Source organism: Ptychodera flava, chromosome 19 (genome assembly GCF_041260155.1).
Source record: "Ptychodera flava strain L36383 chromosome 19, AS_Pfla_20210202, whole genome shotgun sequence".
NCBI lineage: Eukaryota > Metazoa > Hemichordata > Enteropneusta > Ptychoderidae > Ptychodera > Ptychodera flava.
Genome location: NC_091946.1, coordinates 20,788,126 through 20,812,096, shown reverse-complemented (window position 1 = coordinate 20,812,096; position 23,971 = coordinate 20,788,126). Strand labels below are relative to the sequence as shown.

General features: G+C 37.6%; 1 protein-coding gene across 3 annotated transcripts in view; it reads right to left on the bottom strand.

Moving 5' to 3' along the window:
• Positions 1 to 17,587, bottom strand: part of LOC139118862 (2-acylglycerol O-acyltransferase 1-like) — a 28,310-nt gene extending 10,723 nt beyond the window's left edge. Inside the window, exons 1-3 of one of the 3 annotated variants that reach the window (XM_070682378.1) lie at positions 17,419 to 17,587; positions 16,481 to 16,572; positions 2,824 to 2,935 (exon numbers count right to left, since the gene is read on the bottom strand). The gene's annotated coding sequence lies outside the window, so the exon portion shown is untranslated. Of the gene's footprint in view, positions 1 to 663; positions 921 to 2,823; positions 2,936 to 3,098; positions 3,156 to 16,480; positions 16,573 to 17,418 lie in introns of those variants that run through there. The other 2 variants (XM_070682379.1, XM_070682380.1) reach the window with 2 other exon arrangements.
• Positions 17,588 to 23,971: the final 6,384 nt, after the last annotated feature.

Sequence of the window (23,971 nt, the reverse complement as noted above, 5' to 3'; positions counted from 1 at the left end):
GAAAAACCCTGCCACTTTTGAGTGATAGACCACAGTCTATTCCGCTCTGCGTCCCATAGACGTGTGTACATATGCCTTTTTCTCAGGCATATGTACACACGTCTATGGGGCGCATAGACGCAGAGCGGAATAGACCACGGGGGACTGTGGATAGACCACAGAGCAAAAGATGTTCAATGTTACACGGACGGCCACACCTGGCGTCAACCAGAACCGCTTCGCAGTGTTAATTTGCAGCCGTGTGGATTTCAAGTCTCTCTCTCTCTCTCTCTCTCTCTCTCTCTCTCTCGTGTTTGTTACAGTGGCTTACGCAAACTCAAAGCATGCTTAGCAAAGCTCAGATTCAAAGAGAGATTGCGTATGTCAGCTCTACGAGCCCCTGAACTCACTACAAATTTCTTCTGTTTACCTGTTTCTAGAACAAAGGTCATCTGATAGACTGAGGGTTCATCTGAACAAATGGTCATCTGATAGACTGAGGGTTCATCTGAACAAATGAACATCCCGTCGATATGCAACTATGAACAATAAGCTTATTTTTTGTGAGCACTACAGTCTATCAAATAATAAAACGACATTTATAGTTTGGGCTAAGCTGTAAACAGCGGCATTTTACAGTGAGTTGTGCTGTTTTCGTGTAGTACATCATTGATCGGGCTATACCTTAGACTGCCTTGCGTTTCCCTTCGACAATAATGCCGGTCAAATTCCGGTCTGTTTCACTGTAGAACTGTAATCGGCTGGGGACTGTATTCTGCCATGGAACGATTCTGCAGAGGCGATCAGGGACTGGTAGCAGTTTGTCCGCTCTTTTGAAGTGTATGCCACAGCGATGCCTTGTTTATCGTGTCGAACAACCTGGCGGAGGATTTACAATTGCTCTGAAGCCCGATGGTCGAACTCATGACCAAAGTGGGACTGCCTTATCGCATTTTTCAGTCGACAATATCAAACGGTTGTCCTGACCTGGGGGTAGCCACTGACATACTTTAGGGTGCACTATTATTAGACCTTAGGAGGGGTGGACAGGATTCCGAGATGCTTTTTTTCGTGTTCAAAAATTTGACGATTTTACTGCTTCAAACATGCATACTTTTTTTAAAAAGAATTTCACAGAACAGTAGAGTGAGTGGGCATTCTACAAAACAGTAGGGTGGGGTTGCATTGAATTTTTGAATTTTGCTCTGCCAGTTTTATTCTACACGAGCACAGATCACTCCCCAGAGACCTTATTTGAGTGGCCCCTAACTCACCCGCCCGATAAACAATAAATTTATGTTAGAGTGAACTTTACTTAACCTATAACCGCCTTTAATACAGTTTGATTTGCGCCAATCCCTTTGTTTATGAGCCGTGAACGCTCCTGGAGACAACGAACAATGCGAGTACGTCGACGAAATCAGGGAACTAGCTGAGTAAAGGTTTCGGCGGATTTTATCTCATGGATCAAATGATTATCCTTAATGATTGATATTAATCACTTATGTTACATATATTGAACTTGATATAATATTATATTATAATAATCTAACAATACATGATTTTTCGCTTATCCGTCCATCTTTTACTTACGCAGAAAAATGGAATGAAACTTACAACATGGGCCATTGGACTAAATAAATTACAACCATTACACTTCGGGCGGTAATAGACGTGATGGTGTGCAGCGAGAAAAAAAAAGCTCCGTATTTGTGAGAGGGGAACTGAAAATCAGCACGTTGCTAAACCTTGGACCATGGATGTAAAAAAGAGATACTTGTGAAAGCTGGCGCGTCCACACACCATACAACGTGGGGACAGTACGTACATGAAAGTATGGTAGTTCCAGATCTGTTTCCTTCAATCACAGTTCCTCCACCAAACTGTGCCTGAATAAGTGACGGCTTTATGGCGAGTCGATTCCTGAGATTTTCCAGAATGTACGTAAACATTGCAAGGAAGCGATCACGACTTCGACCAAAATTAAAATAATTATGTTGATTAACATCGACGTTCATAAGCATCAAAATCCCGAGGTCGACTCACATTTTATAGATTCAGAGCTTTTTATCAAAGTCGGTCGTAAACTCCTCTGTTCTGATTGCCTTCATGGAAAACAGAACGAAAGCATGATTATGCTAATTAACTGTAAAATAACAAAAAAAACCTCAAAAAACAAAAACCAGCAACACTGTGGTATATGCGAAGATACAGACCACATATGAACACAGGATGAACATGCAATCTACACCCTGCACAAGGACAGATTGACTCTCTCACAGGCCCTCGCTGGTTACCACCATGGCTAAACAGACCTGGCTCAGCACAAGCCGGCGTAGCCAGCGAGGCATGCATGCTGTGCCAGATCGTTGAGCCAGGCTAAACTACATGTCAGCGAGGGGCTGTGAGGGAGTCTGGAGGACAGACAACGAGGTGGTGCCGCCTGATAGCTCGGAACTTCCAACGCTTTGCAGATGCAACAAAACACCCGATGGGCTGCTCGTCCATGTGCGCGTGTGTATATTGCTGTCTGTGGTGGAATACGTGCTCGCAATATCCCCTCAGCGAAAACTGTGAACTCTCATTGGACAGCTGATATGATGAGCTCTTTTGCCATAGTATGGTGATGTGTGGCTAGCGAAGGAAAACAAAAGATACAGCGACGTCCACTGTACCCGGGGGTATAGCATAGCCTTGCGTACAGTGCTGTGTGTTCCAGGCGTTCTACAGCCTCCCACACACGTCGGGAACACACAGCACGGTACTCAAGACTACCGGGGGTACTGATAATATGTGATATCATGACAAACTGATTATAAGGTTACAGACAAAATGTGTACTTACTTTTTCATGGTACAACTCGTAGCGAAACTGCGGTCCAATAAACCTCAGTTAGGCTTCAGAGCGAAGAACAACGGCTGATGTTCAGTCCACTATGCCAGAATACGCATTAAATCTGAAACACAAGGAAAATAACCTCAGTCAGATTACTGACGCGACGAACATACGAGCTATAATTCGTTTACTATACTACGACTTGTTTGGCAAGGAAAAACTGGAATTGACGGGGAATAAATGTGCTCAAAAATTTAGACGGTGACGGTATGCGAGCTGCAGACCTTTGCACGCGTGGATAGTTCACCGTTGATGCAATCAGCCGTCGCGTCCTCGTCCCCAGCTGATCGCTAAGGGGTCAGCGGTCGCTATGGGGTCAAAGGTCTGCGGTGATCGAAATAATTGTATCTGGTTGCGGGTATTGTTGGTTGCGATGACAACAACCGAGCTGATTAAACCACAGGGGGCTCTTACTTCTTGTTTATTTGTGTCTGTGTTTGTTTGTGTGTATGTGTATGTGTTTGTGTTTGTTTATTTGTTATTTTTAATAAAATAACAGCGAAAAGCTGTTTTGTTATTATTTGTCAATAAACACCAGTTGATTTATTTATTTGTTTGTTTGTTGGTTTGTTTGTTTATATATATTTCCGATGGTTAGGGTTAGGGTTTGGCTTAAGTTAGGGTTAGGGTTAGGGTTAGACATATTCTAACCCTAACCCTAACGTAAGCCTAACCCTAACCCTAACCATCGGAAATACATATTAACAAACAAACAAACAAACAAACAAACAAACAAACAAACAAATAAATAAATGAAATAACAGCTTTTCGCTGTTATTTTATTAAAATTTTATGCTGATTCTCGTGTTGTATTGTTGACAACGATGCACAATTTCGATTACGCGATGGCTCAGTCGACCCGTCCTATCTCCTTCGTGACGGAGTCCATTTAACCTTTACTGGCTGTGACAAACTACTTGAAAACACAAAGCTTACCAACTACTGTTATACGAAAAGAAAGACACGAGTCCAACGGTCAGTAAATGTGTATAGGCGTCTCGAAACTATGAACATGAACTTGAATCCTCGGCATTTTGATAATCGTGGTCGTCGAAACCAGTTGAACCGCCAACCAGCTGTGAGATGTTACTACTGTGGTGAAACTGGGCACATCCAAAGAGTATGCAGGCATGGTTCAGCGTTGCAGTGTTGGACATGTGGTGACTGGGGACAAAAGGCACAGCACTGCAACCGCATGTATTCTCGAAGTCATTAGATCGCAGGCGAGGAAGATATTGCCGTACGCACTGATTCTGACACCGTGATAGCAAGTAAATCGGTCGACAAAGGACTGAGGTTTGGCTACTGGAACATTCAGCATTTGTCGAATAAATTAGATCAGATTGCTTATTACATTAACGTTGATGCAAGAATAACCACCGATGTATTGTTTTTAGCAGAAACATTTCTTACTTCAGCTGTTTTAACAGACACTTTCACTTTTCCGGGGCTTGTATGTGAAAGAAAAGATAGAGTTGGAAAAGGAGGTGGTGTTTATTAGCGTATATTCGACACAATATTATTTACACGAGAAGATATGATTTAGAATCTGACAATTTAGAGATTATGTGGTTAGAAATTAAACCCCCAAAATGTAGTTCTTTTTTAATTGCTGGTGTATACAGACCTCCAAACACTTCTCATGATGTTGATGTACAGATTGAATTGAATTTGGAAAAAGGTTTTTACACGGGCAAAGAGCTTATTATCTTAGGTGATTTCAATGTTGATTTGTCTGCTCCTGATGGTCAAAATCATTATATTTATCAGTCCCTACGTAATATGAATTTGGATCAAATAATCTCCGAAACAACAAGGCCCGTTTCGAAAACTTGTATTGATCACATCTATGTCTCTAACAATGAAAATATCGCTAACGTTCAAATTCCTGGGATTGGTATGTCTGATCACTACCCTATTATTTGCGTCCGCAAAAAGAACTCAAATTTTACACGTGTTTCCTCTCATTTGTCGGTTAAATTTCGCTCACTGACGCATTTTAAACAAGACTCTTTTCTTGATGACTTAGCTCATGCGCCATGGTTTTTAATTAATCTCACGAGTAATGTAAATGTTGCTACCAGACTTTGGGTTACTATTTTCAATAAGATTTGTGATATACATGCTCCTTATATTGAAAAGCGTGTGAAACATAGAAAACAGCCAGCATGGATGAATCAGTACATTTTGAATGCTATGCATGAGAGGGATGCTTTGTTAAATCAAACTAAAGGGGACATTACTAAACTTGGTCTTTACAGACTTGCTAGAAATAAGGAAGTTCATTTGATCGACAAAGCTAAAAAGGACTACTTTATCAAAGAGCTTAATGATAATGGTTCAAATTGTAAAGCAGTGTGGAATATTTATAATAATATCACGAAACCCAGGGAACAAAAACACACTCCGATGGAGGTTAATGGCACTCTTGTTACTGATTCCACTGTGCTTGCTAATGCTTTCAACAATTATTTTTCTAGCATTCCTAAAAAACTCAACGTTTCTGTCGGTGACAATCCCAACTTTTCTTTCTTGACGGAGTATCTCGATGAGAAACTTGACGGATCTTCATTCGCAATTCCTACTCTTTTTGTTGACTTTGTAAAGAAAGCTTTATCAGATTGTAAATCTACGGGCACCGATAATGTAAGCGCAAAACTACTGCGCATAGGTGCTTCGGTAATTTCAGATTCGTTGACAAAGGTGTTAAATTTAAGTATTGACAGTGCAGTCGTCCCTGATATTTTAAAATGTGCAAGAGTTGTTCCTATTTATAAAGGTTCTGGCTGTGTCACCGAAATGTCCAACTATAGACCGATTTCAATTTTACCTGCTATTTCTAAAGTTATTGAAAGACATGTACATTGTAGCTTTTATGAGTTTTTGTCTAGTAAGGATTTACTTCATAAGACACAATCTGGATTTAGAAGACACCATTCCTGTCAAACAGCTTTATTAAGAATGTGTGATGAATTGTTAGAAAATATTGACAATGGTCAAATTTCTGGTATTCTATTTTTGGATTTGTCAAAAGCATTTGATCTAGTTAATCACCAAATCCTTCTTAAAAGTTATCTTTATATGGACTAGAAATTAATGGGCTAAACTGGTTTAAGGTAGCTATATACCTTTTAGACACTTTCAGATTTTTATTTTTTTCTCAATTGAACACGTCCCAAACCCCAATAAAGTATACATTTTCTGAAAGCCCTGATATAGAGCTATCCGACCAAGCACTGTACACGGTCATTATTTGCATAAGAGTCACGTGACAAGCGTTTTACTAAAAACGGGTTTTTCCCGCCTTATGCAAACACGCTGCAAGATTTCCTGTTGGAATTTCTTCATTGACAAGCCTTGACAATATCCTTCAAAACCGTGTCTGGGATTTTTTTTATATGCCTTTGTTTTCTTTAAATGCGCTCTTAAAGGTGTTAGATGAAGGTGCTTTTCAAGGAATTTTAATTATCACGCCATATAATTTGAATGGAGCCTCCGGGAAAAAATCGCAGACACGGTTTTGAAGGATATTGTCAAGGCTTGTCAATGATGAAATTTCAACCGGAAATCTTGCAGCGTGTTTGCGTAAGGCGGGAAAAACCTGTTTTTGGAAGGTTCAGCAAAACGCTTGTCACGTGACTCTTATGAAAATAATGACCGTGTACTGTGCTCGGTCGGATAGCTCTATATCAGGGCTTTAGAAAATGTATACTTTATTTGGGTTTGGGACGTGTTTAATCGAGAAAAAATAAAAATCTGAAAGTGGCTAAAAGGTATTTAGCTACCTTAAATCGTTTTTATCAATCGTTCTCAAGTAGTTACTTACATGGGTAAAATTTCGAATATTCAAAAGGTGACTGGGGGGTGCCTCAGGGATCATTGTTGGGACCACTACCATTTACAATTTTTATCAATGATTTACCATTTACTTTGCATAATTCACAACTTGATATGTACGCTGATGACCAGACCCTTCTTACCTCTGGTATTTCTGTTCCGCAATCCCTTCAAAATGATGTACTGTCGTCAAATAACTGGATTCGTAGTAATGGAATGATCATAAATGAGGGCAAAACGAAAGCCATGTTAGTCGGATCTCGTCAAAAAATAAAAGACGCTAATATTTCTGGTGAACAATCACACATCTCTATTAATGACAAACAAATTTCATGTGTCTCCTCTGAAAAGATACTAGGACTAACATTAAACAGTTTTATTTCTTGGGACAAACATATTGATAATTTGTGTCTTACTTTGAGTCGGAGAGTGGTCTTCTTAGGCGCCTGTGTAATTTTATTCCTTTGCACCTTAGAAAAGTTTTATATTACGATTTGATTCAATCTGCCATTGATTATTGCTCTATTGTTTGGGGAAATACGACTTCTAAAAATATAGATAAGGTTTATAAAATGCAGAAGCGTGCCTTAAGAGTGATACTTAATGCTGATTTTGATACCCCAACTGAAGTACTTTTTGAAAGGTTCAATGTGCTATCTGTTAGACAACGTATTTTTTACTTTACTTGTATCATGGTGTACAAATGTTTCAGCAATACTGCTCCAAGTTATCTTATCGAAAAAATTATTACGCTGTATGACGTCCATGCTTATCAGACACGAGGAGCCTCAACTTGTAAATTATTACTGCCTCGATTTCGTACTGAAACGGGTCAAAGGACTTTTGCCATGCGTGCAGCTCGAGCTTGGAATTCTCTGCCTGATGTGGTTAGATGCAGTACGAACATGAATAATTTCAAATCCCAGTTGAACTCTTACATCAGAGACAATGTAAGCAGATAGACTATTCGCATTTTAGCAGTTTTTTATGTATGTTTCTATCTGTAGTCACTGCTCTTACATTTTACTTGTACTGATTTCATTTTTTTATTTGATTTTTTATTTTTATTTTCACGTTTAAAACTTTAATATTTTATACTGTGTGTCGGACTCCATGGTAGATTACAACCTTATAGGAGTCTTTACTCCTGTTTGAGTATGTAAATGGGAAATCCTTTAATGTGAAATAATAATAATAATAATAACAAGGCAGTATTGCTGAAGGCAATGAGTACTTGGGCCGTGATAGAGTAATTTTGAGGACAATATATACTACTATTCAAATATGGTCTTGAATTTCCTCCTGTCAATTAGGCATTTGATTAACAGGTTATTAAACGAAGCAATGGCATGACAACGGCAAAATATGTCTAGCAACTTTTGTGGAGTTTGAGGCAGGGGTTCTTTATTTATAGCGGGAATTGCTTAAACTCCTTAAATATTCAAATTACAGCAATTTATTTTGTTCTCGATGGTAGATGTCTAATATTTAGATTGGCATATTTAGATTTCTACCCTATAGTTATCCCTATATACCAAAAATCGGACATCCAGCTCTATTGGCTTGCTCAGAATTAGATATGCGCATAATTAATGAGGTACAATATGTGGTGTCATAAGGTGTCTTATCATACCAAATATGAAGAATGTAGCACTTGTGGTTACTGAGTTGTGGACAAATATATATATTTGAGGTCAAAGGTCATTGAGGTCACGTCACATTTTGTCATAATAATTGTATTGCTAAGTTATTCCTATATACCAAAAATCAGACCTCTAGTTCTATTGGCTCGCTCAAAATAAGATATGCACATAATTAATGAGGTACAATATATGGTGTCATAAGGTGTCCTTTCATACCAATATGAAGGTGTAGCACTTGTGGTTACTGAGTTGTGGACAAATATGTATATTTGAGGTCAAAGGTCATTGAGGTCACGTGAAGTTTTGTCAAACAAATTATTTGTTAACTTATCCCTATATACTAGTACCAGAAATCAGACCTCTTGCTCTATTGGCTCGCTCATAATTAGATATGCACATAATTAATGAGGTACAATATGTGGCGTCATAAGGTGTCCCATCATACCAAATATGAAAGGTTTAGCACTTGTGGTTACTGAGTTATGGACAATAATGTATATTTCAGGTCAAAGGTCACCAAGGTCACATGATATTTTGTCAAAATGTCTGAGATATCTGCGTGAACCGATGGACTCACTGATGGACTCACGGACGGATATGAGCCAATCTATAAGCCCCCTGGACTTTATCCGTGGGGACAAAAAACTGTGTCACTGCATCCTTTAGGCAATATGAATACAATGAGAAACTAAATTTTTATTTTTCTTGGCATCATACATGCGAGTCTATGGAGAACTGCCTTATACATGGGAGTCTATGGAGGTGTAAACTAAAAAGTCCTCTAACACGGCCAAATTTGATAGCATTGTGAAACAAATCGACGTGCATCTGTATGGGGTTGGGTAGCCTACTAGGCGTGAACGGACGGACGGACGCACGGACATGACCAAACCTATAAGTCCCCTCGGACTTCGTCCGTGGTGATTAAAAACAACGCAACAGTTATTACAGCTACACCGGCGGTAGGTTCATATCCAGAGCCCCGTACGGTCTGCCGCCGTCGCTTGAAAACAATCTCATGCACCCGGCCATATGGGCAGCTGGCCGGATGCATGACTTCCCGGAAGGCGAGCTGTCACGTTCAAGCTCAGGATTATTGTCGATCAAATTTCAATAAATTTACCTTACCTAGATGAAATTTTGTCTATAGGCTGAAATTTCGCCGAAGTTTGACAAAATTACATCGATTTTTCAGGTTCATATGCGACATTTTTGAGTTTTGAGTGCAGACAGAAATAAGTTTTGAGGCAACATGGCTGCGACCCCATGTTGACCCTAGCCCTGCGTACGATGCTATGTGCTACAGCTAACACACAGCATCGTACGCAGGGCCATAAGCGAGAGTTGCCGACGCGACATCGACGGTTATTTACGAGAAGTGAATAAAAGACTGTCATTTTTGGAAGCGATCGAGTAGCTGAGGTAGGCTGGGATACGACTTGGGCCCAAGAACGCTGAATTTCGGCAGTAATTTGGCTTTTTACGTCAAGTTTCCAAAATGGATTTGAAGTCACCGACCCAACGTACGGGTCTTTGCAGGGCTGTGGTGAGCGGGGCGGTTAGCTGTAGCGGAACACACAGCATCGTACGCAGGGCTAGTTGACCCCAAGTGAAAATGTGTTCGCGATCAAATCTTTCTATATTTTTTTCAGAATTTTCAACAAATCATTGCTTCTTACATCTTTTGTAAAATATAAAATACTAAATAAAACTGCGATGTGACATGTCTCCAGATTTCTAAAATATCGTTCGTTGACCGTTCGACGCAAACTTGTGACGCAGTTGAAATTCAATACTGACCGCCAAATAATCTTAATGAGAAGAGATCAGTATGGGGGCCCGTTCTGGTCAAAATTATGTTTTATTAATTTAGTATGTTAGAATTAATTTATGTAGACTGGAATTAATTTATTAGCACCTCGAATTAATTGTATGTGTCTTTTAATTAATTTTTATATGCTTTAATTAATTTTGTGTAGTCATGCCGAATTAATTTTATGTGTTCCAATTAATTATTTCTGCTTATCTTTGCTGTAATTAATTTTATGTAGTCTAGAATTAATTTTGCTAACATTTCAAATTATTTATATGTTTTTTATGTGCCGGAATTAATTTTATGTACGCTAGATTTAATATATTAATTCCTTCAATTAATTTTGGGTTCAAAATGTTTTCACGTGCTGCAATTAATTTAATGTGTGCTAGAATTAATTTCTACTAGTGTCTTGAATTAATTTTGTGTTCGATCGAAGTAATTATGTGTGTTCGCTCGAATTAATTATGTGTTTAAGCGAATTAATTATATGTGTTCGCTCGAATTAATTATATGTGTTTGCTCGAATTAATTATATGTGTTTGCTCGAATTATTTTCGGCCGATCCCACAGTCCTTTGCGCACGCTTTCTTAAATCAATATGGCGGCTCCGGAGTGGTATTATTCAGGCGCTCGAACCGTGATCTGTGAAAATGGAAATCAATAAACTGATCACAAAAACTTTTGTAGTGTCTCCTGTCTGAGGTCCGACCAATTTTGTGTTTACGTCAGAGGCGAACGTTCACCCTTTCTATCGGGCTTTGCCAATCATCGTGTACTGTAGTGTATAGGGTAATGCAATGTAAAGCGTACGCAGCATTCGAAAATGAAATCTGCCGAACAGATATCTACGAATATGAAAACCAATAAAGAACTTAACAATGACCACCAGGAAATGTCTCCGAGCTTGATTACTGTCAAATGTCCCTAATTACAAATATAGCATTCGGCAGTTTCACCTTTATCTGTATATATATATACAGATAGACAAAGGCGCTACGCGAAGCCGGCCTGTATCCGGAGGAGAAAACAGGCCGGCTTCGCGTAGCGCCTGTGTCTATCTATATATATACAGATAGAGGAGAAACTGTCGAATGCCATATTTGTAATTAGGGACATTTGACAGTAATCAAGCTTGGAAACATTTCCTGGTGGTCATTGTTAAGTTCTTTATTGGTGTTCATATTCGTAGATATCTGTTCGGCAGATTTCATTTTCGAATGCTGCGTACGCTTTACACTGCACTACACTACAGTACACGATGATTGGCAAAGCCCGATAGAAAGGGTGAACGTTCGCCTCTGAAGCTGTAAATCAGTATACATATGTAGGTATAGTTTTTACACCAAATGGAAAATTCAAGCAAAATCAGTTTACTCTTAAAAATAAAGCAATGAAAGCTTTATTCAGTATCAAAAAGTCAATTTTAAGTGAAAAGATGTTGAGCCCAAAGCTTTGTTTGAAAATTTTTGATACGTTAATTGTCCCAATTTTATCTTATGCTTCAGAAATCTGGGCAACAGAAATTACAAGTACTGATAATTGCCTTGAAGGTCTATGTATGTCTTATTACAGATTTATCTTGGGAGTAAACGTACTCCACTTGAAGGGATAAGAGCAGAATTAGGCAGATTTCCATTAAAGATCAATCTTTATATGTCTGTCATTAAATATTGGTGTAGGTTAAATAGTTTACCAGGAAATCATATTCTGAAACAGGCACTTCAAGAAAACATAGATATAAATTCCCCTTGGGCAAATTTTATTCTTTGTAATTGGGAAGTTACAATCATATGAATGTCTTCAACTCCTTAAGAGTGACATCATATGCCCAGTTAAACAAGAAATTAAAAAGGAAGATATCAAGCGAGTATTTGAATTCTTGGAGAGAGAATATGTCAAACGATACAAGAAAAATGGAGGTGGTAATAAATTGCGTACATATAGAACTTTCAAGACCGGATTTTATTTTGAAAAATACTTAAATAATTTGTCAAATTTTACTCTTCGCAGAGCTTTATCGAAATTTAGATTGAGTGATCATAGTTTAAATATTGAATTGGGTAGGAAAAGTAAGCCAAAATTGCCTTTGAAAGATAGACTTTGTCTCAGATGTGATAGCAACGAAATAGATGATGAGTTTCATTTATTATTCTCATGTAAAAAGTTTATCACTGAACGAGTTTTATTGTTACAGGAAAGTGGAATAGATTGCTCCACTTTTTCCGGTGTCACACAAAAAGAAACGGCCCTTAAAAGGGTTATGGAGTATAATTTTCTAGATCTTGCTATATTCTTGAAGAACACTGGTTTGTGCTGACCCTCCAGTAGCCTTCCCACTGTTAAACAGTTTGCTTATTGTACAACTTGGATACTTTGTTGTCCTCTCGAAAGTGTTCAGTTTTGTACTTTGTCCAATTTTGGAATGTACCATACCACACTCTCTGCTAGTGTGAGTTGAGTATAATAAAGATTGATTGATTGATTGATTGATTGACCATGGATGTAAACATCCATGCTCTGACGTAAACACAAAATTGGTCGGGCTTTGCTCTATGGGCAATCACATACACGATCCCTCAGACAGGAGACACTACAAAAGTTTTTGTGATCAGTTTATTGAATTCCATTTTCACAGATCACGGTTCGAGTGCCTGAATAATACCACTCTGGTCGGGAGCCGCCATATTGATGTAAGAAAGCGTGCGCAAAGGACTGTGGGATCGGCCGAAAATAATTCGAGCAAACACATATAATTAATTCGAGCAAACACATATAATTAATTCGAGCGAACACATATAATTAATTCGCTCAAACACATAATTCGAGTGAACACACATAATTACTTCGACCGAAAACAAAATTAATTCAAGACACTACTAGAAATTAATTCTAGAACACATTAAATTAATTGCAGCACGTGAAAACATTTTGAACCCAAAATTAATTGAAGGAATAAATATATTAAATCTAGCGTACATAAAATTAATTCCGGCACATAAAAACATATAAATAATTTGAAATGTTAGCAAAATTAATTCTAGACTACATAAAATTAATTACAGCAAAGACAAGCTGAAATAATTAATTGGAACACATAAAATTAATTCGGCATGACTACAGAAAATTAATTAAAGCATATAAAAATTAATTAAAAGAAACATACAATTAATTCGAGGTGCTAGTAAATTAATTCCAGTCTAAATAAAATTAATTCTAACATACTAAAATTAATAAAACATAATTCTGACCAGAACGGGCCCCCATAGACCAGTCTAGACATCCTCAAAATTATCCAACCATTCGCATTGTAGTTCAGCTCGCTTAGAGTATCATAACATTTTTCGGCCTTCTTTTAGATCGACCCTAATATCTCCCATTTAGGAAATAAATACACAAGCTACCTCGACAAAACTTCGTGCACCATCCAAGACCAAACGCACTACAAATCTGTCTTGACGTCATCATCTCCTTACATGGTAATCGGCATACCGTATTTTTTAGCAAAGGGGACACAGAATACGTCGGAGTATTCAGTTTCAAAACGTATTACATTGTGTGATGTTGTCAAAAAAAAGTCATGTTACTGCAGTGGTATAAATTACAAAACACAAAAGTTCAAATCAGTTTATTTTGGACTGGCTTTACCCAACATTTCATATTGTTTCTTATGCCAGATTTGACCACGTGCTTACTGGCGACCCCTTTTCATGCAAATTTTGTGTCAAATGATGTGTTCCCCTGGAAAAACAAACGTACGATTTCTAAATGAAGGAGGCGAAATTTGCCCTCAAGACTCGAAACCACCCCTTTGGGGTGTACCTAGCTATTTTTAACGAGCTTCTCGAATCTGCAGCTCTATTTCGAAATGATGGTCTGGTTTTCTCAGCTCAAGGATAAGTGTTCTCCATCGCTGTGGGCATTACTATTCTCAACCGGGGGTACAGTTTCCAGTCGTAATGTTTTTCATTGTGTCCGGGATATAAAACCTTTCCTTTTCAAACTTTCTCTTTGATTAACACTAATCCACATCTTGTCAGTGATTAAACATGTTTCAAGTTTAAATGTTAAATTCTGGTCTCGAGCCCTCCTGTTCGACCAAACCGAAATTACCCCTCCCACTTTGGCTCGTCCAGTGGGTGTAGCAAGGGTCGTGCCATCGCCTAGGAAACGGAGGGTGCATTAATTGTTGCATTTCGATGCACATTTTGATTATATTCAGAAGATTTTGGGGCCAAAACTCAGATAGAGAAGCATTTATATTCACATCTCACTTATTCAAGACTGGCTGAGAGCAGCACTTCCATTCGGTTAACATCATTACGCCATTTATTGTGCCAAGAAAGATGAAGCCAATACATTTTGCCCTCCCTGGTCTCAGCCAGAAATGGTTATACCTTACAGTTTTTTTCCCACGGAATGAAAACAAATGTACTTGGGCTGAGCCCAAGTACAATAATAATAATAATAATAATAATAATAATAATAATAATAATAAAAATAACAAATAAACAAACACAAACACATACACATAAACAAACACAGACACAAATAAACAAGAAGTAAGAGCCCCCTGTGATTAAACCCTGATGTAGATGAGTGCCCGGTCTTCGTAATGTATGGCAGCACCTCTCTCGCGTCGGACAGCAAAGGCGATACGAGAGCCATTCACTGAGAAGACCGAACACATGTCAAGAAGGCCGACATTTAATTTTAATAAAATTATGGTAGCAGCAATCCGCACAATACAATGTTTTTATGGAGGTCAGACATAACTCCCTCACTAGTTGGCCAGCTGATGACGAACGAGCCCTTAAATCACAAAATTACAATACTAAAGGTGTTCATAAACAACATTTCGGGAGAAAGGGTATGACTACCAGTGAATTGGCCAAGGAGGAATTTGTAAATACTGGGGATGACAGGGAAGTCAAGATAAATAAATGACAAACGAACAAAACAATAAATAAAACAAAGAAATAAGTATAGGGGAACTTGAAGTGGCATTAACTCTCTAGGAATTAAATGACAGTTGGAGATCATTTGGCTTTGGTACTCTGAAATGGAGCTAGAGATGTGTACCTAGGCCAGACTGCAGGAAATGTAAAATAATTTGTATATGTAAACCTTTTACGAGCTTTGCGCTGCATGGTATTGCTAAAATTGTGCTTATACCATTTAGTTACTGATTCCAAGTGATTATATATATCACTGTAGTAACACTGCTGGATTTTGTCCATTGGCAAGTCATCTTGGAGGCATATTTACCAATTCTGCTTTCATTCATCTTAAAACTTATGTTCCTGAATTACTGAAATGCACATCATTGCCGTTGGATATAATTTATTCCAACCGTAACATTATCACATATCTTAATTGCAGTGTTCATAATTTTAAACTTTCCAAATAGCTCATGCATATGGAGCTAATAGTTTCAAATGTTTGCTGACAAAATTGTGAAATTACTGACAAAAAACTGACTTTTAAATGTAAATCTTTTCTATTTTGAAAGAAGAATTAAGAAACGGAAAATGTATGTACATAAAACTTCGGGGTCACATTCATTAATGTAGAACGCTCCTCGGGGACAGATATTTGGACTCTCAAATTCCTACAATTCTTTTCTGAACTACCACTTGTGGGGGCTCATTTTAAAGCTCTTGGAGAAAGAAAAAATTTCACCGTCTTGGGTTTTGGAAAATCCAAAATTTAACCATCCCATTAGAGTTAACACAAGAATGGCGGCCATTTTGAATTTCAAATATCGCAAAATGTTGGGTGATTTGTTTCGCTAGTTCCAAACTTTGCAAGGTGACCCCCGATTTTATTGTTGATTTGGTAAGAGAATGGATTAAAGCTTTATTCAGGAAAGTTTGAGCAAACGTTTAAGTCTTTCACTTTCGAAGAGCATAATACCTTCAAAATAATCCGATATAATTGACTTCTTTAAAATATTTCTCATGCAAGGTCATTAACCGGTACAGCCATCAACAGGACAGATGGCGTCCTTTGAGCTGCAATTGTAACACGCCGCGTCAGACCTGTACACATATTTGGCTGGTTTACACATGAAGCTTTGCTGCGATCATGTCACAATTTTTGCTGTACAGTATTTTCACCAAAATAGGTCAACGACTCGTGTGTCATTCAACTTCACCTTTTTTTTTTGAAAAAAGATAAATTTATTCCAACAAAGGGACAAATAAAACAAATCTACGTAATTGGGAATATGTTGAACGAATGAACAAAATTTAAAAGTACCTTGTCTGAAAAAATCAAAAAGAAGAGAAAGAGAAATATAAAAAAAACATACCTTCATATAAATGCGTTCAGTACGCACCCTTCTCCTTCAAGTCTTGTAAGGCTTGAAAACTTTGTGATAAAATCCTCAGCTTTGTTTATCATCTTATAAGTGAAATACATGTATTCATCCATGAAGAAAGAGAACATTTTAATTACACTATAACATAAGATCGGAGGGTAACTTTAATCCCATTAAGAGTAGCTGAATTTCTAATATTCCAACCTGTGTATTCTACAAAGGAAGTGATACAGTATATTATGTCTGATGTTGCATTATTGTCATTTTCAATTCCTGAAATTTCTAATATTTTGATATTGGTATTGTTGTCAAGGTTGAGTTTTCTGACAAAGAAAGAAATTCGTTCAACTTCAGCTTCCGAGCGCTGTGCACTGTACTGCGCCCTCTGTCGACACACAATAAAAACGCAGGTCTATGAAAACGCCTTGCCATGCGAGCATCAATGCTACGACGAATGCACTGATATATTCGAATAGGATTTAAAATTTGTCCAGCCACGTTACGTCGAACAGATAGTATTATTATCTTAGAAATATGCAAGTGCTCTTAATCCTCACACTTTGGTCTGGCAGTCATGAAGGTGGCGCCAAATGGGGAATGTTAAATACGGGGACTGCAAATAGCCGTGTGCTAACATTGCAACATCTTGCTGCGGCAGGTTGCTGGGGTCTACAAACTGACGCTCTCATACAACCCTCGAGTTATTTGCACATAATGACGAGCATTCATGCTTTCATTACCGTGTCAGTTAGATTTCAACAATAGCTTCTGAATGCGATTACAATATTATAATGAGAACACCTGATCTTATGAATGTAAGCAGTCATTTAATTTTGTTTCATGCGATACTGGAATTTAAACTGATCATCCTTGAGTTAAAGATGAACATGGAGGACACAGCTCAGAATTAATCTAATCAAAATACTCACACAATATCACAATTCCATCCCTAATAGGGTTCCCGGATAACGATATACCAGAATGCAACGCTGCAGCCAGGAACAATGACATTGAAATTCAACAAGAAAGACCCTGGATGACGAGAAAGAGAGTCTAGGCTCCATACGTGACCGCCATCGTGCAGAGATCGTTTCGCAATGGAGATAATGAATTATTGATAAAGAGGCGTCACCTGGCAACCATTGAAGGGTCCCCGGATGTAGACTAAGAGCAGCTCAATCTCAAGTGCAATAAAATCTGTCTCATTCGTTCAATTTTCTGTCTACGAACAAACAGTCAGAGCTGCGTCCGTTAATTTCACTACTCTTGTTCCCAATTTTGCGCTTTATTTACTATTACTAGTTCGATAATTTCGCATTACTCCCGTGGTGAACGTTTCTCGTTTCTTTAGTGTGACCAGAGATTTTTGGGCACACATTTTACTGACTGATCATCGTAAGTTTGATGTTAGCCATGTACTTCAAGTCGCTGTTGAACAAGGTATGTTATGCGGGGAAAATCCGAAACAATCATATCGTAAAAATTCAGATACAATCATAATTTGCCTTCGATATCGGGAAGAAAGGATAATAATGTCAATTTTTTTTCTTTTAGGCCTACTCTTTATTTAAAAGAAAATGAAAAGAAACAGCCTTCCTCAGGACCGGGAAAGGTATATCCGATTGACAAACAATTTATTTTTTAACGCCTTATAGTGACTTTGGTGCAAATTATGACAACTATGCAGCCTCAGGAGGTTTGATCAGTGTCGAGAATTTTTAATTATTTTTTATTGATGTAAAACAGCAAAGCATTTCCAATTTGTGCATTTTCAAGTTAATCCAAAAAATCCAAAATACATTTACGATCGGTTTATTTAAAATACAGAAGCCTAGCAAGAGAAAAGACGATATTTTTTCGCGTTTTGATGAGAGACTTTGTTACAGACTCTCAGGAAAAGGTCTTAAAATAGTCCCTGGAGTTCTGCTTAAAACATGCAAGCGTGTTTCCTAAATTATTGCTTGTCTATATCATGTTCTAGAAGAGATATTTTGACATCAAGAGACTGCTTTCACGCACCTCGGGAACAGATATTCGGACTCTCAAACTTTTACAATTCTTTTCTGATCTACCACTTGTGGGGGTTCATTTTAAAGCTCTTGGTGTAAGAAAACTTTTCACCGGCTTAGTTTTTCGAAATTCGATAATTTTATTTTTGTCCATGGAGTTAGCACATCGATGGTGACCATTTTTAGTTAACAAATTTTGGTACTAGGGAAACAAATAACCCAGGATTTACCGATATTTAAAGATTCCGTATTAAAGGAAAGTTTTAGCAAAGGTTAAGTCTTTCACTTTCGAGGGGCATACTGCCTTAAATACTGAAAGAATTGTGACGTTTATCACGTGTTGATGTCGAAATGCCACTGAGATTATGTTAAACTTGTCATCAAAACCTATGTGTAACCTCCATGGTATTTATAAATTTAAGTGCGGACTAGCATTTATACGTCAACAATACCATAGTATGATTGTACGACACAGCGGTTGGGTTTTCTCAGCAGCAATTACTGGCTTAGTCTCGACTTCTAGACTTCGGTCACTTCGCTCTTGCATAACAATCATAGAAAAGTGTACTGCAAGCAACCGTTGGGGAACGTGACTAAGCATCGAGTCGTGAAGCGACGACATGTCTGTCCCTACCGCCAGGGGCGCACTTTAATTTCGGATGGTTGACAGTCTGCTGAATCTTATTTCTTCAATATACTCTATTTCGATTTTTATATGCCCACAGACTTGGTAGAAAGACAATATTCCGATAAGTTCCAGAAAAAAGAAGAAAAAAATCGTACTTGTTTTCTCGAGCAAAAATACTGAAAATGTTTTCAAAGGTTGTATTGTTGTTCCTTGAAGTTGTAATTGCAACTTGTTAACCAAGTAAACTTTATTGTTCATAAATATGTTGATAAACTTCGAAAAAACGTGCTTGCTACTCAGGGAAATCTGGCGAGGTAAATATTGTCTGCCTTTCATCAGCATAATCGACGTCAATGGTATATTTTGGGATGTGTTTCGCACGGATTTGCTTTCTTCAACATGTGACTCACTTTTTTGAAGCCAGCCTGAGAGCATTGAAGTTTTTATTATCAGTCTCTTGAAATGTAAACTTTATCATTTTCACAGCGGCAAAATATTTTAAAATCGTGCTTTGCAATTCATATCATTTACTTTTTTAGCGATCTACTTTAGATAAACTGTATGTAAGTACACCTCAGTATTTCAATATATCGTTACCTGTTTGTCTTATTTCCTGACGCTGCTAACATATCTAAAATGAATAAATAGATACATAAATAAAAATAAACAATAAATAAATAATGAATAATAAATAAATAAATAAATAAATAATAAATAATAAATAAATAAATAAATGAATAAATGAATAAATAAATAAACGTTTACACGTTGGAGCACACGTAATACGATGGGTGTCAAATCACAGAAGTCTAACTCAAGTCTGCTAGTGCTGTTTATGGATTGTAAGCACAGCCGTTGACTCTTGTGAATACATTTCAAATTGTTCTAGAAATTGCGTCATTGCTTTATTCATCTTTCTGTTTGTACGTCAGTCTGAACGCTCATCCTGTCGCCCATTCCCTCAACAACTTTCAATAAACGTGACTTTTTCTACAAAGTCGAACAGAAATAGAGTACAAAGAAAACAATATGTGTCCCTTTAAAAATATAAGTGACACACTGAGCTGATAGTAGTGACCGCATGTCCAAGGTTAAAATAACATTGACTAATTATTTTGATATTTCTAAAGTTATATGAAGGTAATTTCTGAATGGCGTTTTTTAGAAGACTGAACGTATGATTATAGTTCTCATTGTAAGAAGATTTGTGACCATACAACTTTTCAAGGCCTACTGGTATTTGTAACTTCTATGAGTAATGTTTTGTTTAGTGTACGGTGTTTTCTTTGCTTGAGTCTCTGGTTTGAAAGATATTGAAGATTATTTCACTGTGTGATATTTGGGCGTTAAAGTTGACATTGTATTCAAAAGAAAGTATTTGTGGCCATGACTTACTTTAGTCTTGTAGGTGAGGGGCTTGCGGAAGGCTTTTATCAACATCACAATCAACCGACAGATAATGCAGGGACAATAACGATTGTTCTTTAAAAATGGCAAGCTTTTTATCAGATTTCCTAAAATGAGTCTAATTACAAAGATTTGTTTCCGGTAAGCGCACATCACTTAAAGACCTGCACGTTCTATCATTTTCCCCTAATGGTTAGAGTCGACAAAAATGCTAACATTTAAAGAGCATTTTGAAGTCAGAGAAAAACAACAACAACAACAACAACAACAACAACAACAAGAACGACTAATTATAAGGATAATGGTCTCTGACCTAAACGATTCCAAAGAAAGAGACGGTGGCCAGGGATAAAAAAGAAAATCGAAATTGAAAATGGTGAATAAGTTTTTGCTAAATTGCGAGGACGTAAAATCAAACATTTCTTTCTTTCTTTGCCATTGCTGAGATGAGAACTCTTAAAATTTGCATCTGTAAACAGAGTCTCTCTTTCAACAGCAGCCGTAAGTTTCAACGTTCGCTCTATTGTACATAGGGCAGGAGGTATTATATGTTGCCGGGTATGATCCCTCAGATTGAGTATCGCCCCATCAGGTGAATGTTTAAACGCTTCATACTACACTCGATCGTTGAACTACTTTTACGAAAACCGAACGAAGGAAACCAACAACTCATCAAGGGCTACTCCCATGGTCCTAACCATGCAGATTAAGGGCCTATGACATGAAAATTCAAGCCTTTTCTGACCCATTCATGCTGAAGCATAATCAATTTATGATCGACTTGTCGAATTTCTTTGCCATCAGAGCATTTTGTGTCCATGAAAATCGCATTTTAAGATGCGGTATCGACCATCAGCTTGTAATTGTTCCGCAAAAAAGCTGCCGCCATGTTGTTACGTCATCAAAGGTGTACAGTTAGCCCGCTGGCCCGTACCGGGCGTACAAAGCAATGGCGTCTGCTACACCTGATGCAGATTCCGATTGTGTCAGCGAGCACAGCATTGATCTAAGCGACGTTTCCGAAACTATTGAGGAAAATTGCGACAGTAATAACTTCAGAGTTAACACAACAGATGGACAGCAAATTGTACCATATCGATTCGAGCCATATAGCCAGGCATCCGATGAAGACAGCGACGGGCCAGACCCGGAAGTTGTCAATGACGATGTCAATTGTGTGGTCGATATCGGTCGATTACAAAATACTGAATGGTAAGAATCACACTTGTGTAACATTTTTTGTGACTGAAAATAGTACTTTGAATTATCCTGATATTGGGATTAATACTTTAGTGTTGCATAGCCAATGAATGCGTAGGAAATGACCCAAAAGCCGAGCGGACTCTCTGTAGAATTACTGCTGTTATGATCGTAACATCAAACCACGGTTACTGACTCTACTCACGGAGCTATAGCTCAATGTCAACTCCACCGTTTAGTAAACTGGCCTGTTTTTTGTTTTAATCCTTGTCTTGATAAATATTTGGGACAAAGGCATGTTAGCGAGTAGTTCACACGACGGCCAGTAGGTATCAAGAGGCGACTCCCGTAATCTTTATGGAACGGTAATCATGGACAACGGTATATGGAGAGGACAACGAATGGATGTAAACAACCTGACCCGGACAGCGAAAAAAGACGACTGCCGTCTCTAACCATAGACAGTAAAGAGACGTTTCTCTACTGTCTATGCCCTAACCGAAATAAAAACAAATGTCTAAAATATCAAGAAAACAGCGTGAAAGGAAATTTAGCCGTCAAATGTTTGCCAAGACCCATAACTAACACTTTGTTGAATATTATTGCACTTATATTTGGGTTCGAAGTATCGTCGCCATTTTCGAAAGACGGTGGCTAATGCAATATAACGGTCGCGGAATCGATCGCCTTTTTCTTTAAAGCAAAATGAAATGAACTCATAAAACGTGGCATCCAGTAAGTTTCAAACATCCTTCAGAAGATCAGTGGTATCGGCAACGTCAATTTAGATGATCCGTTCATTATTGTCATGCGTTTGAAAAAAAGTCAGACAATGTGAAAGAACAAAAATTGTGGAGCTCGACATCGTCGGCAATAACATACGTGACAGTCGTAGATAGGGTCGAAAATAATTTAATTTTCAAACAAAGCAATCAAAAAAGACAAACTACATGTTCAATTCTAAGATGTTCAGTTTCACAACTACGCACCGAAATTTGAATGGGTCGGAATAAACAGTACCTATACTGACTCGGGATGCATTAGTACATGTCGGCCGTCATAACATACAGACGTGGCAGAGGGACTGTGATACAACTGTCGATTTTCGCCAACATTATTTCGTATAATTATAGAAACTACCTACTCCTCTTTTATGTTTACATGTCGTCCGGGAAGCATGGCTTTTAGAACGTAGATCTCTCCCTAAAATGCGAACAATTTGCGAAAAAAACTCATTTCAGGGCACTAAAGTCAGAGCAAAATACAACCACGCACTGCCAGAACGCTATGACGTCATAGGCTTCAATGGGCATCCCAGAGCTAGAGGTCAAAATCCTCAATCACACCTTTGAACAATAGTTGAAAGTAGATTGAAGTAGAGTAACTCATGGATCTATTTTTGTACATCAATGAGTAACAGTGATTTAAAATATTTTACAATCGAAATTTCCAACCCAGAAAATGTTTATATAAGTCAACTTCCACATCCTATAATGTAGTATTACCAAATGTGAATGTCCTTTGAGCTCAAGATTTCAGGATTTCAATCAAATGAAGGGGGATGACATTCACCGTGTGCTCTTATATATATATATATATATATATATATATATATATATATATATATATATATATATATATATATATATGTATATATATATTGTGCTGTTCACAGTTTACGTCAGTGTTCTCTCATCAATATGTTGAAATAGATTTTGATATTGTTTTTGAAAATTACAGATGCAAAAACGATGAAAACTCATCTGTGTAGGCGACTGATATTGTAAGTTATTACAGCAGTACTAAAAGGCATATTCACGACTTTTGAGTACAAGCTGCAAAAACTGCCATGCATGCAATGCAAAATTTATCTGCATTTCTAGCAGCAGTGTCTGATGTCCGCATACAGCTATATTTATTGACAAACCTGTAACCGTGAACAGTTCTATTCAAAACTGCTTTTCAAATAAAAAATAATTTGTATTACGTAGTACATTCTGGTGTTTATTTTCATTTTGTCCTTAGGGCAGTATGCTCTCATACCTATTTTTCTGGTTTCTGCACATTATTCAACCCAATTAATGGGGCCAGGGTGTTATGAATTTTTTTTCCATGTACTTTGTGAAACTGACACTTTGTGTCTGCAATCACATATTTCACATTACCATAACAAAGCTTTTGGACTTCTAAATATGAAATTTTATACATTGAAAGGGGAAACATACAATCTGCAGAGCA